Genomic DNA, 14667 nt, shown 5'->3' with positions numbered 1-14667 from the left:
ACTTAAAACAGTATCTTCAGTCTTCTCAGTGTTTAATTGGAGTTAATTAATCATCAGGAAGAGAAGCAGGAACCAGAATGGGCCATGAGACTGATCCCAGGTTTAACTCAGTTAGAGAGGGAGAGAAGGAAGGAAGGAAACTCTGGGACATTGGGAGAAACCACCTTCATAATCGCTCATTAAATCTCCACACAGTAAGTTTTGGACACAAGGTTAACATCTGCTATTCTGTATGGTCAGTCAGGGGGTTTCAGATTAATGTTTTGTCACGAGTAATCACTGAAGTGAATGATCAGACATATTGTCAACTCCAATTATAGAAATTTGTTAAAAAGATACAGAAAGAGTTGTCCAAAACTCTTTGGATTTCAGCACAGGGAGGAGGGAGAGTGTGTGGGATGGGGATTTGCAGATTTGGGGGAACAAGAGAGGAAAAAATGTTCCATAGAAACTAGAATTGTCTGCTCTGAATTTATATCCTGTTCTTACAGTGATAACTTTTGTAAACTCCTTTTACAGATAATTAGAAGGGGAGGATTTTCAGGCAGGAAACCCAAACCAAACATCACATCAAGATCTGACAGTCACTCGATTCATCAGGACCTGAATATCATCACCTTTGAATGTGGGCTGAGAAATGTTTGTCTGTTCTGTCTGTAGGGAAAGATTTCAAACATCAGTGTGACTGGAAAAGCACCGAGACACACATACACCCGAGTGAGGGTGTCCCGCTGCACTGACTGGAAAGAGCTTTAACCAGTTACACAGCCTGAAATAACATCACACCATTCACAGCGGGGAGAAACTGTACACGTGTTCTCTGTGTGGACGAGGCTTCAACTGATCATCAAACTTAGAGAGACACAGGGACACCTGGACCATGGAGAAACCGTGGAAATGTAAGGACTGTGAGAAAGGATTCAATCGTCCATCCGAACTGGAAACCCATCGACGCAGTCACACTGGGGAGAGGCCGTTCACCTGCTCCGAGTGTGGGAAGGGATTCAAGCGGTTATCCCACCTGCTGACACACCAGCGAGTTCACACTGGGGAGAGACCGTTCACCTGCTCCCAGTGTGGGAAGGAATTCACTCAGTCATCAAACCTGCGCACACACCAGCGAATTCACACAGGGGAAAGACCATTCACCTGCTCCGTGTGTGGGAAGGGATTCACTCGGTCATCAAGCCTGCTGACACACCAGCGAGTTAACACTGGAGAGAGACCATTCAACTGCACGGTATGTGGGAAAGGATTCACTGGGTCCTCTAACCTGCTGAAGCACCAGCGAATTCACACTGAGCAGAGGCCATTCAGTTGTACTTCCTGTGGAAAGAGATTCAGGACTTCATCGAGCCTCAAAGTACACCAGCGAGTTCACACTGGAGAGAGGCCTTTCACCTGCTCCGAGTGTGGGAAGGGATTCACTCAGTCATCCCACCTATTGACACACCAGCGAGTTCACACTGGAGAGAGACCATTCACCTGCTCTGAGTGTGGGAAGAAATTCACTCACTCATCCCACCTGCTGAGACACCAGCGAGTTCACACTGGAGAGAGACCATTCACCTGCTCCCAGTGTGGGAAGGGATTCACTCGGTCACCATACCTGCTGACTCACCAGCTAGTTCACACTGGAGAGAGACCATTCACCTGCACGGTATGTGGGAAAGGATTCACTGAGTCCTCTCACCTACTGAAGCACCAGCGAATTCACACTGAGGAGAGGCCATTCAGTTGTACTTCCTGTGGAAAGAGATTCAGGACTTCATGGAACCTCAAAGTACACCAGCGAATTCACACTGGAGAAAGGCCTTTCACCTGCTCCGAGTATGGGAAGCGATTCACTCGGTCATCCCACCTGCTGACACACCAGCGAAGTCACACTGGAGATAGGCCATTCACCTGCTTTGAGTGTGGGAAGAAATTCACTCTGTTATCCCACCTGCTGACACACCAGCGAGTTCACACTGAGGAGAGGCCATTGAGTTGAACTTCCTGTGAAAAGAGATTCAGGACTTCATGGAACCTCAATGTACACCAGCGAATTCACACTGGAGAGAGGCCTTTCACCTGCTCCGAGTGTGGGAAGGGATTCACTCAGTCATCCCACCTGCTGACACACCAGCGAATTCACACTGCAGAGAGACCATTCACCTGCTCCCAGTGTGGGAAGGGATTCACTCAGTCATCCACCCTGCTGAAACACCAGCGAATTCACACAAGGAGAGGCCATTCCGCTGCACTTCCTGAGTAAAGAGATTCAGCCTTCATTCCACCTCGGTGTACGCCAGTGAATTCACATTGGAGAGAGAGCGTTCACCTGCTCCGAGTGTGGAAAGGGATTCACTCATTTATCCAACCTGTTGAGGCACTAGCGAGTTCACACTGGGGAGATGCTGTTCACCTTCTCCGAATGTGGGAAGGGATTCACTTGGTCATCCCACCTGCTCAGACAGCAGTGTGTTCACAAGTGTCTGCAGAGGTTGGATTCTGCTGTTATTGCTGCTGTTAATCACATCCAGAACTGAACTGTGTTCATTCTGATAGTTGTGGTTTGTTTCTATTGATGTTAATAATCCCTGTAACTGGGCTGAAGTTTAACATCTTGATATCTGTTCAATAAATCAGTTTTGTTTCAAACTCTCAGAATGTCAAGTCCTTGATTTCTCCAGGATAAGAGGAGACTGATTGATGTCCTGTTCCCAACTGCTCCATTTTTGGATATTTTCTCCTCTCTCAACTCTAGATTCTTTCAGTTCTCAGACCTTTGGTTACTCTCATGGATACGTCCCAGCTTCCCACACCTCCCAGAGAGCCATGGGATCCAGGGAAATATCAGTGTTAAAAACAGAAAATGCTGGAAATAACCAATACTTTTCCAAGTGCCAATTGATTTTGTCCTGGATTATTGTCTCCAGCCTTTCCCCACAACTGATATGAAGCTGATTGTCCTAGAATTGCTGTGTTTTTGAACAGGGGTGTAATATTTACAATCTATCAGTTCTTAGACACCACTACTATATAAGGATGATTGGAAGATTGTGACCAGAGCCTCCACAAGTTCCATGTGATGGATGCTGTCTCTGACAGTGCAGCAGTCCCTCAATGTCATCCTGGAGTGTCAGCCTAGATAATGCGCTCAGGTTTATTAATATTTCCTCTTGTTATTGATGTGGGTCATTAAGAAACAATGGACTCTTATGATGTCATCCAGTCCCAGTGCGATGATGTCATCCAGTCCCAGTGCGATGATGTCATGAAGACTATTAAATACCAGCGGAGCCTTAGTGGTGAAAACAGTTTTGTTCGAGATGGCAGCAAGTCCATTACTGATAGATCAGCAAATGGAATTAATGGGAAAGAAAGTGAGGCAGCTCATGAACATCAGGAATAATGTTGTAAATTATGAGGATGGAAACATGTACAGTATATGCCCCATCTTCCGACACTCTGCCACATCTCCCGACACTCTGCCCCCATCTCCCGACACTCTGCCCCATCTCCCGACACTCTGCCCCCGTCTCCCGACACTCTGCCCCAGCTCCCGACACTCTGCCCCCATCTTCCGAGCAGCCTGTCTCTACCTCTGCTGAACCCACACAGGATACACCATGTTGAAGCCAGAGGAAAGGACTGGGCGAGAAATTGTAATTCACCAAGGGTGTGCACATGGGGGTTTAACAAAATATTAAGTTTCCTGTTTTTAACAATGAAGCTTAAAACGCATTGATTGGAACCACTTCCAGCTCTTGTCCATTCTGACATCCCGTGGGCCAGCTCACCCTCTCACTGGGTTCATGCTGAATGTCAATCCAGGCTGGGAGCCATTGGGTGGATGTGCAATGGGTGGGTGAGTGGGTGAAGGAATGTTCAGTTCACAGGGAGGGGGATGGGGGAGGGGGGTTGGTGCTGGTGGTGGGAAGTGTTCATTCTGAAGGAGTCCCACCTGAAACAGTGACCACTAACTTATCACTTTCCAATGGTGATTGACCTGCTGTGTATATCCCCAGGTTTGTTCTGTTCAGTTTTTCAGTATTTATATATTTTTATTTTTGCTAAAACATGTTCTTGTTCTGACACTGAAATCCAGAGGATTTTATCTCTGTTAAAGTCAATCTCCATCGAGTACACAGGAGGACTCAACTGGTCCAAACTTCTTATGGTATCGATAAACCAAGATCCTACAAGATGTTTATTTGGGGAATTGTTTTTCTCTGAAACCCGGGATGGTTAAACTATGACCCAAAGTTCAGATTTGGGCTTTGAGCCTGGGCTATGGGGCCCACATACATGGAGCACCATTACCGGTTGTCCTTCATCCCCAGTTTTAATCACTACCATTGGTGGCCGGGCCTTCAACTGCCTGGGCCCTAAGCTGTGGAATTTCCACCCTAAACCTCTCCACCTTTCTAATTCACTTTCCCCCTTTCAGACACTCCTTATAACCGACCTCTTTGACCAAGCATTTGGTCATCTGACCTAATATGTCCTTATGCCTCTGTGAAACTTCTAGGGACAATGTATTACGTTAGAAAATCGATATAAATGTAAGTTGTTGCATTTGTTATTGTAATTCAGTCAGACCTGATCACTTATTGAGTCTGTATGAATGTAACTCAGATAGACACAGCTTGTGTCATAGTTCAGTGAGATCTGATCACTTACTGAGTGAGCGAGTCTGTATCAATGTAACTCAGTTAGACACAGCTTGTTGGAACAGACCTGGGGAGAAAGAGGCTCTGAATTAATCTCTGGACTTTCTGTTCTCCACAGTTGGGAAAATGTTGATTCTTTCCAAACATCCAAATGACGAATCAAGTCATTAAAGATGATTTGTTGTTTTGAGTTGAATTATTTGGTAGAATTAGAGTGAAGGAATGGGATTGACCCACAGCCTGAGCCACCACTTTAAGGACAGGAAGAGAGAGAATCTGGAGAGGAGAAAAGAATTAGTAGGAGACCAGGCACTGAATCTGGAACAATGAGCAGAGAGGGGGAGGAGTGTGTGGGACAGGGATTTATAGATTTGGGGGAATGAAAGGAGAAAGAATAACCCATAGAAACTAGAATAGTCTGTTCTGAATTTCTATCCTGTACTGACATTGATGGCTTTTGTCAACCCTGTTTACAGGGGATTAGAGGGAGAGGATTTTCAGATGGGAAACTCAAACCAAAAATCTTGCAAGATCTTATAGAATCACTGAATTCATAAATAATCAGCCTCTGATTATGGAAGGAAAAATGTTTGTCTGTTCTGTCTGTGGGGAAATATTTAAATCATCAGTGTGACTGGAAAATCAGCGGGACACACACACACACACGAGTTGGAATTGCATCTCGGGGTCAAACCTGACATCACGTGTGCAAAAAGTTTGGTTTCGATTCAGACGGTTGTGAGGAAGAGGAATGGAGTTGGTAGCTCGGGAATGAAAACAATGGCTTCAGTCTTCCCAATACTTAATTGGAGGAAATTTCTGCACATTCACCACTGGATATCAGACAAACAGTCTGATAATTTAATAAAAGTGGAGAAGTGGAGAGAGCTGGTGCTGAGGTAGAGCTGGGCACTGTCAGTGTATATGTGATAACTGACACTGTGTTTTCAGATAATGTCATTTTGGGGAACATGTTGATGAGAAATAAGAGGCCAAGGCTGGATCCTCTGGGGGACACCAGAGGTAACTGTGGGAGTGGGAAGGGAAGACATTCCAAGTAATTCTCTGGCTATGATTAGATAGAGAAGAATGGAACCAGGAGAGAGCAGCCCCACCCAGCTGGACGACAGTGGAGAGGTGTTGGAGCAGAATGGTGTGGTCAACATTGTCAAAGACTGCAGATAGGTTGAAGCTTGAGTAAATCAGTCTAAATTTGAGAGATCTACATATACAGTTTTAAAAAAAGCATTTTTTCAGGATTATGAAAAGTTTCATGAGCCATAAAATGTTTGTAGAGGAGAAAACACCTTTCTGGCTGTTTATCACATCAATAGATTCTGTTGTCGATAACTGAAACCCTATTGTAGTGACTAATAAATCTGCTTGAGTGTGTAATTAGCAGTCATTTATATGAAATATCCTGTACACGCAGAAATGGAATTTCAAGATTTTATTTAGTGAAGAATTATAGAGAGTTATAAAGAGAATTAAGAGTTAATTATACATGAGTCTAATTTACAATGTAGACTTTACATTATATTAAATTTCCATTGAGCTTAGAGCAAGTATTTAGCTGCTTGAAGTGCTGTCTGCACAATAATGATTGTCCAAACTGTCTGTCTGAAGCCTCCTTCCCCCCGCCCTGCTCAACATCTCCTGTAACCCCCAGATTTTCACTCTAAGGTCACACCAAGTCTGAGTCATTAAAATGAGGCCTCACTGGGAAAGGTTTGGGAAATGCTGTATTAATAGACTCAGCACTTTGTGTTTAACACAAAGCTGTTTTATTTGAATTTTATCCACAACATTAACCCTTATATCTATCTGGAGTTTATTAACATCAGCAGAAACATACAGTAATGAACATAGTTCAGTCCTGGATGTGATTAACAGCAAAATCCACTTACTGTCGTTACTCATGAATTCGCTGGTGCATCAGCAGGTTGGGTGCCTGAGTGAATTTCTTTCCACGCTCGAAGCAGGTGAACGGTCTCCCCCTCAGTGTGAACTCGCTGGTGTCTGTGCAGTGTGGATGACTGAATGAATCCCTTCCCACACTTGGAACAGGTGAATGGTCTCTCCCCAGTGTGAACTCGCTGGTGTCTGCGCAGTGTGGCTGACAGACTGAATTTGTTCCCACAGATGGAGCAGGTGAATGGTCTCTCCCCAGTGTGAACTTGCTGGTGTCTCTGTAGTGTGGATAACTGAGTGAATCTCTTCCCACACTCAGAGCAGGTGAATGGCCTCACCTTAGTGTGAACTCGCTGGTGTGTTAGCAGTGTGGTTGACTGAGTGAATCCCTTTCCACACTTGGAACAGGTGAATGGTCTCTCCAGTGTGAGTGCGCTTGTGTATAGTGAGTTGATAAGATTGCCTGAACCCAGCCCCACAGTGAGAGCACCTAAACGGTCTCTCATCAGTGTGAACACGTTGATCCGACATCAGTTCCTGGGAACTTTTATAGCACTCCCCACAGTCTGGGCATTTAAAAGATCTCTCGTCAGTGTGAACTCGCTGATGTGTCATTAGGTTCGCTGAATTAATGAATCCCTTCCCACACTTTGAGCAGGTGAATGGTCTCTCCGCAGTGTGAACTCGCTTGTGTGTCAACAGGGCAGATAACTGAGTGAATCCCTTCCTGCACATGGGGCAAGTGAATGGTCTCTCCCCAGAGTGAGTGCATCGATGAGTTTCCAGCTCTGATGGGGATTTGAATTGTTTCCCACAGTCCTCACATTTCCAAGGTTTCTCCCGGTTGTGACTGCGCTTGTGTCTCGACAGGCCAGATGATCGGCTGAAGCCTCGTCCACACACAGAACACGTGTATGGTTTCTCCCCACTGTGAACGGTGCTTTTTCCTTCCATGTTCAAAATCCGATGATATTCAGGTTACAATAAATTGGGCGACTCCGTCAGATCCTGATGTGATGTTTGGTTTGAGTTTCCTGACTGTAAATCCTTCCCTTCTAATACCCTGTGAAATTGATTTAAAACAGAAAAAAGGGAGTGAGAGAGAACCCACAAAAACACAAAGGCAGGTTGTGAAATTGAACTGAATGAATCTGGGAATTTGTGGGGCCAGCACTAGGAAAAAGTGACCATGAAAACTGCTGGATTGTCATAAAAACCCAACTGGTTCACTAATGTCCCTCAGGGAAGGAAACCTGCCACCCAGTTTGGGCCTATAGATGACTGTGCCCTCCACAGGAGGAGAGAGAGACAGACAGGGGTTGGCGTTGGGGGTGGGAGGGAGAGGAGAGAGAGACAGACAGGGGTTGGCGTTGGGGTGGGAGGGAGAGGAGAGAGAGACAGACAGGGGTTGGCGTTGGGGGTGGGAGGGAGAGGAGAGAGAGACAGACAGGGGTTGGCGTTGGGGGTGGGAGGGAGAGGAGAGAGAGACAGAGATGAGTGAGACAGCATGAAAAGGAGAGGGATAAAAACAAAAAGTGTTGGAAAATCTCTGCAGATCTGGCAGCATCTGTTGAGAGACAAACAGAGTTAACATTTCGAATCCGTATGACACTTTTTTGGATTTGGTGAAGTAGAGGGGATTTACATTTCTACAACTCGACCAGACCTTTCATAGAATGTCCCAAACCCTCAACCTCCACCACCTACAAGGACCAAACTTCATCACCTCCAAGTTGACTTGTCTGACATTCAGTACTGGATGAACAACATTTCCTACATTTAAACACTGGGAAGAGTGAAGCCGTTATCTTCCGTCCCCGCTACAAACTCCACTCTAGATCCACTGGCTCCCTGCAACTGTCTGAGGCTGAGCCAGTCTGTTGAAAAATCAGTGTCATATTTGACCCCGACATGAGCTTCCAACCACATATCCACTTTAGCACCAAGACTGCCTATTTCCACCTCAGTAACATCGCCCGACTCCACCCCAGTCTCAGCTCATCTGCTGCTGAAACTCTCATCCATTCCCTTGTTCCCTCTAGACTTAACTATCCTAACGCACTTGTGGCCGGCCTCCCACATTCAGCCTCCCTGTAATCTTGAGGCCATCCAAAACTCTGCTACCCGTGTGCTTACTCGCACCAAGTCTTGTTCACCCATCACCCCTGTGCTCACTGACCACCAAAGACTCAGGGTTAAGAAACACCAAAATGTTAAATTCCTCTTCCATATTTTCAAATCCCTATCTATGGAATCTCCTCCAGTCTCACACCCCTCCGAGATATCTGCGCTCTTCTAATTCCAGCCTCCTGGGCATTCCTGATTTTAATTGTCCCACCTTCAGTGCCCGCACCTTCAGCTGCCAAGGCCATAAGCTCTGGAATTTCCCCCTAAACCTCTCAATACCTTTTTCCTCGTTTAGGATACTCCTTAAAACCTTTTGATTAAACATTCGCTCACCTGCGCTCATGTCTTGTTATGTGGCTCAGTGTCGAATGTTTCTTTATAACATTCCTATCAATCATTTTGGAGCTTCCTATTACACAAAATGTGCAATGTAAATACAGAGTGTTGTTGTTGATTTGGACATATATCACTGCCCCTTCATCATCACTGGGTGAATAACCTGTAACTCCTTACCTAACAGCATTGTGGGAGCAGCTTCACCACACGGACTGCAGCGGTTCAAGGTCAAACATCATCTTCTCCACAGGCAACTGGGGATTGGCCATATTTGCTGGTCTTGCTAGTGAAAGGACAGGGGAGGGACTAACTGATTTGCTCTTGCAGAGAGCCAGCATGGGCACAATGGGCTGAATGGCTTCCATCTGTATTGTAATCATTCAGTGATTCAGTGACTGGTTGAGAAAGGACCTACACTGGAGGCCAGGGACCAACTTCTGTAACCAACAGCCACCCTGATACAAACCAGCTCTTAATCGGTCCGTCTGTGTTTCTAGACTCGGTTCTGTGAACAACACCTGCAATAAAATAATAGCAAAATACTGCAGCTGCTGGAAATCGGATATAAAAAGAGCAAATGCTGGAAATACTCAGCAGGTCAGGCAGTATCTGTGGAGTTAACATTTCAGGGTGTGCAGAATGAATTAGGGGGAATAAAAATGGTGCAGAATTTGATGGTCAAAATAAGCTCAGAAGTGGAAGTGAAATGGACTGTAGCACAGGAAAAACTATTCCTGACTGTGAAAGATACTGTGGGAAGATAAAGCTGGGAAGACAGCAGCACATGGTCTGGAGATGGGCAGCAGTGGAAACTTCATTTAGACACGGTCAGCAGGAGTAACAGTAAAATACTAAACATAATTAAAATACACCCAGTATTAGAGACAGAGGAACAGAGGACGTTAGACAATGGCAGAGAGGTGATCAGGGAGGGCAGAGGTGAAAAAAAAAGAGCAATGGATGGACATGGATTCAGATCCACAGTAAAGGAGCCACAGAGATGAGAATAGAACTAAAAGCTCTAAATTGTAGATGAATGGTGAAAAATACTCAACTCTGAAACTATCTCACTGTTTTCAATCTGAAAATCTCCCAAAATCACAGGGTGTCCAGGGGAGACTGAGGGGGTCCAGGGTGAGACCGAGGTGGTCCAGGGGGAGAAGGAAGGGGTGCGGGGGGAGACTGAGGGAGTCCAGGGGGAGATGTAGGAGGTCCAGGGGTAGTCTGATGGGGTCCAGGGAGAGACCAAGGGAGTCCGGGGGAGACTATGGGGGTCCAGGGGGAGACTGAGGGGGTCCGGGAGGGACTGAGGGAGTCCGAGGGGAGAATAAGGGGGACCAGGGTGAGACTGAAGGTGTTCGAGGGGGAGACTGAGGGTGTCCAGGGGGAGACTGAGGGTGTCCAGGGGGGAGACAGAGGGGGTCCAGGGGGAGACTGAGGGTGTTCGAGGGGGAGAATGAGGGTGTCCAGGGGGAGACTGAGGGGGTCCGGGGGGAGAATGAGGTGGTCCAGGGGAAGACTGACGGTGTTCAGGGAGAGACCGAGGGGGTCCAGGGGGAGACAGAGGGGGTCCAGGGGGAGACTGAGGGTGTCCAGGGCGAGACTGAGGGGGTCCAGGGGGAGACTGAGGGGGTCCAGGGGGAGACTGAGGTTGTCCAGGGGGAGACTGAGGGTGACCAGGGGGAGACTGAGGTTGTCCAGGGGGAGACTAAGGGTGTCCAGGGGGAGACGGAGGGTGACCAGGGGGAGACTGAGGGTGTCCAGGGGGAGACTCAGGGTGTCCAGGGGGAGACTGAGGTGGTCCAGGGGGAGAATGAGGGTGACCAGGGGGAGACTAAGGGTGTCCAGGGGGAGACTAAGGGTGTCCAGGGTAAGACTGAGGTGTCCGAGGGGGAGACCGAGGATGTCCGAGGGAGAGACCGAGGGGGTCCAGAGGGAGACCGAGGGTGTCTGAGGGGGAGACTGAGGGGGTCCGAGGAGAGACTGAGGGGGTCCAGGGGGAGACCAAGGGGGTCCAGGGGAGACCGAGGGTGTCCAGGGGGAGACTGAGGGTGACCAGGGGGAGACCGAGGGGGTCCAGGGGGAGACTGAGGGGTCCCAGGGGGAGACTGAGGGGGTCCAGGGGGAGACCGAGGGCGTCCCGGGGGAGACTGAGGGGGTCCCAGGGGATATTGAGGGTGTCCGGGGGGAGACCAAGGGTGTCCGGGGGGAGACCGAGGGGGTCTGGGGGGAGACCGAGGGGGTCCGGGGGGAGACCGAGGGGGTCCCGGGGTAGACTGGGGTTATCCAGGGGGAGACCGAGGGGGTCCAGGGGGAGACTGCGGGTGTCCGAGGGGAGACTGAGAGTGTCCAGGGAGAGATGGAGGGGGACGGGGGGAGACTGATGGGGTCCAGGGAGAGACCGAGGGGGTCCGGGGGTGAGACTGAGGGGGTCCGTGGGAGACGGAGGGAGTCCGAGAGTAGACTAAGGGGGACCAGGAGGAGACTGAGGGGTTCCAGGGGGTGACTGAGGGGGTCCAGGGGGAGACTGAGGGTGTCCGAGGGGAGACTGAGAGTGTCCAGGGGGAGACTGAGGTTGTTCGAGGGGGAGAATGAGGGGGTCCAGGGGGAGATGGAGGGGGATGGGAGGAGACTGATGGGGTAAAGGGAGAGAGTGAAGGGGTCCAGTGGGTACCGGAGGGGGTCCGGGCGGAGACTGAGGGGGTCCGTGGAGAGACTGAGGTTGTCCAGGGGGAGACTGAGGGTGTTCGAGGGGGAGAATGAGGTTGTCCGGGGGAGACTGAGGGTGTTCGAGGGGGAGAATGAGGGTTTCCGAGGGAGAGTCTGAGGGGGTCAGTGGGGAGACCGAGGGTGTTAGAGGGTGACCGTGAGCGACCAGGAGGAGAATGAAGGGGTCCAGGGGGAGTCCGAGGGTGTCCACGGGGAGAACCAGGGGATCCGGGGGGAGACCGAGAGGGTCCGGGGGGAGACCGAGGGGGTCCGGGGGGAGACGGAGGGGGTCCGGGGGGAGACGGAGGGAGTCCGAGGGGAGACCAAGGGGTTCCGTGGGGAGACCGAGGGGTTCCGTGGGGAGACCAAGGCGGTCCGAGTGGGAGACTTAGTGGATCCGAGGGGAGACTGAGGGGGACCAGCGGGAGACTGAGGGTGTTCGAGGGGGAGAATGAGGGGGTCCAGGGGGAGACTGAGGGTTTCCAAGGGGAGACTGAGAGGGTCCAGGTGGAGACTGAGGGGGTCTATGGGGAGTCTGAGGGTGTCCAGGCTGCGACTGAGGGGGTCCAGGGGGAGACTGAGGCTGTTCGAGGGGGAGAATGAGGGTGTCCAGGGGGAGACTGAGGGTGTCCATTTGGAGACTAAGGGTGTCCAGGGGGTGACTGAAGGTGTCCACGGGAGAACCAGGGGATCCGGGGGGAGACCGAGGGGGTCCGGGGGGAGACCGAGGGAGTCCGTTGGGTGACCGAGGGTGTCCGAGGGGAGTCCGAGGGGGTCCGTGGGGAAACCAAGGGGGTCCAGGGGGAGACCAAGGGTGTCCACGGGATACTGAGGGGGACCAGGGGGAGACGGAGGGGGGTACAGTGGGAAGACAGAGGGGATCCGGAGTGAGACGGAGGGGGTTCGGGGGGAGACTGAGGAAGTCCGGGGGGAGACTGAGTGAGTCTGGGAGGAGACCGAGGGGGTCAGTGGGGACACAGAGGGGGTCAGTGGGGAGACCGAAGGGGTCCGGTGGGAGACTCAGGGGATCCGAGGGGAGACTGAGGTGCTCCGGGGGGAGACTGAGGGTGTCCAGGGGAAGACAGAGGGGGTCCTGGGGTAGAGTGAGGGTGTTCGAGGTGGAGAATGATGGGGTCCAGGAGGAGACTCAGGGGGTCCGGGGGGAGACCGAGGGAGTCCGTGGGGAGACCGAGGGTGTCCGTGTGGAGACCGTGGTGGTCCGAGGGGGTCCAGGGGGAGACCGAGGTTGTCCAGGGGGAGACCGAGGGGGTCCAGGGGTAGACCGAAGGGGTCCGGGAGGATACTCAGGGGGTCCGAGGGGAGACTGAGGGGGTCCGGGTGGAGGCTGAAGGTGTCCAGGGGAAGACAGAGGGGATCCGGGGTGTGACGGAGGGGAGACTGAGGGTGTCCAGGAGGAGACTGAGGGGGTTCCAGGGAGAGACTGAAGGGGTCCAGTGGGAGTCTGAGGGTCTCCAGGGGGAGACCGAGGAGGGTCCAGGCGCAGACTGAGGTGATCCTGGTGGAGACTGAGGGGTACCAGCGGGAGACTGAGGGTGTTCGAGGGGGAGAGTGAGGGGGTCCAGGGGGAGACTGAAGGGGCCAGGGAGAGACCCAGGGGGTCCGGGGTGAGACCGAGGGGGTCCCGGGGGAGACCGAGGGAGTCTGTTGGGAGACCGAGGGTGTCCGAGGGGAGAGCAAGGGTGTCCGTGGGGAGACCAAGGGGGTCCAGGGAGAGCCAAGGGTGTCCACGGGATACTGAGGGGGACCAGGGGGAGACGGAGGGGGGTACAGTGGGAAGACAGAGGGGATCCGGAGTGAGACGGAGGGGGTTCGGGGGGAGACTGAGGAATTCCGGGGGGAGACTGAGTGAGTCTGGGAGGAGACCGAGGGGGTCAGTGGGGACACAGCGGGGGTCAGTGGGGAGACCGAAGGGGTCCGGTGGGAGACTCAGGGGATCCGAGGGGAGACTGAGGTGCTCCAGGGGAAGACTAAGGGTGTCCAGGGGAAGACAGAGGGGGTCCGGTGGGAGACTGAGGGTGTCCAGGAGAAGACTGAGGGGGTTCCAGGGAGAGACTGAGGGGGTCCAGTGGGAGACTGAGGGTCTCCAGGGGGAGACCGAGGGGGGTCCAGGCGCAGACTGAGGTGGTCCCGGGAGAGACTGAGGGTGTTCGAGGGGGAGAATGAGGGGGTCCAGGAGGAGACTGAGGGTGTCCGGGGGGAGACCGAGGGGGTTCGGGGGGAGACCGAGGTGTCTAAAAATAGGACATTTCAGGAACTGATATCGAGTTTGACAGATACGACAAACTAAATTTACCTTAAAAACCAGTAGGTGGCGCGTCTGCCCAATTCTGTTTTTTTCCTGCAAATGGAGGAAAGGACAAATAGTGAACGTCAGAAGAACAAATGAGGTATTGGTCCAAAGTGCAACCAAACATTTCTGTCTGTCTCAAACAAAAAAAAAACACAAAATGTAAAGTAGATTAAATGCGAAAGGAACTAAGAAATAAATATTAATCTAAACGAGTAGAGGACGAGAAATAATTCAGGATTCAGATGCTGAACGTGGGGAACAAGCTGCTGATTGCCTTAAAGAGCTAAATAATCCGAGGTTGCAAACAGGGATGCGGAATGTAGAACACAAAAAGACAAGGATAAAGCTGCACTTATCATTGCTGAGAACGCAGTTCAAACACTTGGGCCAGTTTTAGAACTCTTCTTTCGCTTGCTGTTAACCTGAAAATCAGAGTGTATGACTGACTGAGAAAGATAAAGCAAGGCGAGGGATGATAATACAAATACTTGAGCTACTGGCGATCTTTTCACCAAGAGAGGGAATATTAAGAACTGGTTTGACAGACTTATGTCCAAATCAGGAAGTTTTTAAAAGGTTAGAAAGAAATAGCGTTAATTCGGCTTTTCGCTCAGT

At 50.7% G+C, this 14667-nt stretch overlaps 1 pseudogene; it reads left to right on the top strand.

The window, feature by feature from the left end:
• The first annotated feature begins 880 nt into the window (after positions 1 to 880).
• The window catches only part of LOC144698248 (uncharacterized), a 51098-nt pseudogene continuing 37311 nt past the window's right edge, over positions 881 to 14667 (top strand).

The sequence above is a fragment of the Cetorhinus maximus genome, chromosome 23 (assembly GCF_964194155.1).
Source record: "Cetorhinus maximus chromosome 23, sCetMax3.hap1.1, whole genome shotgun sequence".
In the NCBI taxonomy this organism is placed as follows: Eukaryota; Metazoa; Chordata; class Chondrichthyes; order Lamniformes; family Cetorhinidae; genus Cetorhinus; species Cetorhinus maximus.
The sequence above is the reverse complement of the archived record's forward strand: the minus strand, read 5'-3'. Positions and strand labels throughout refer to the sequence as shown.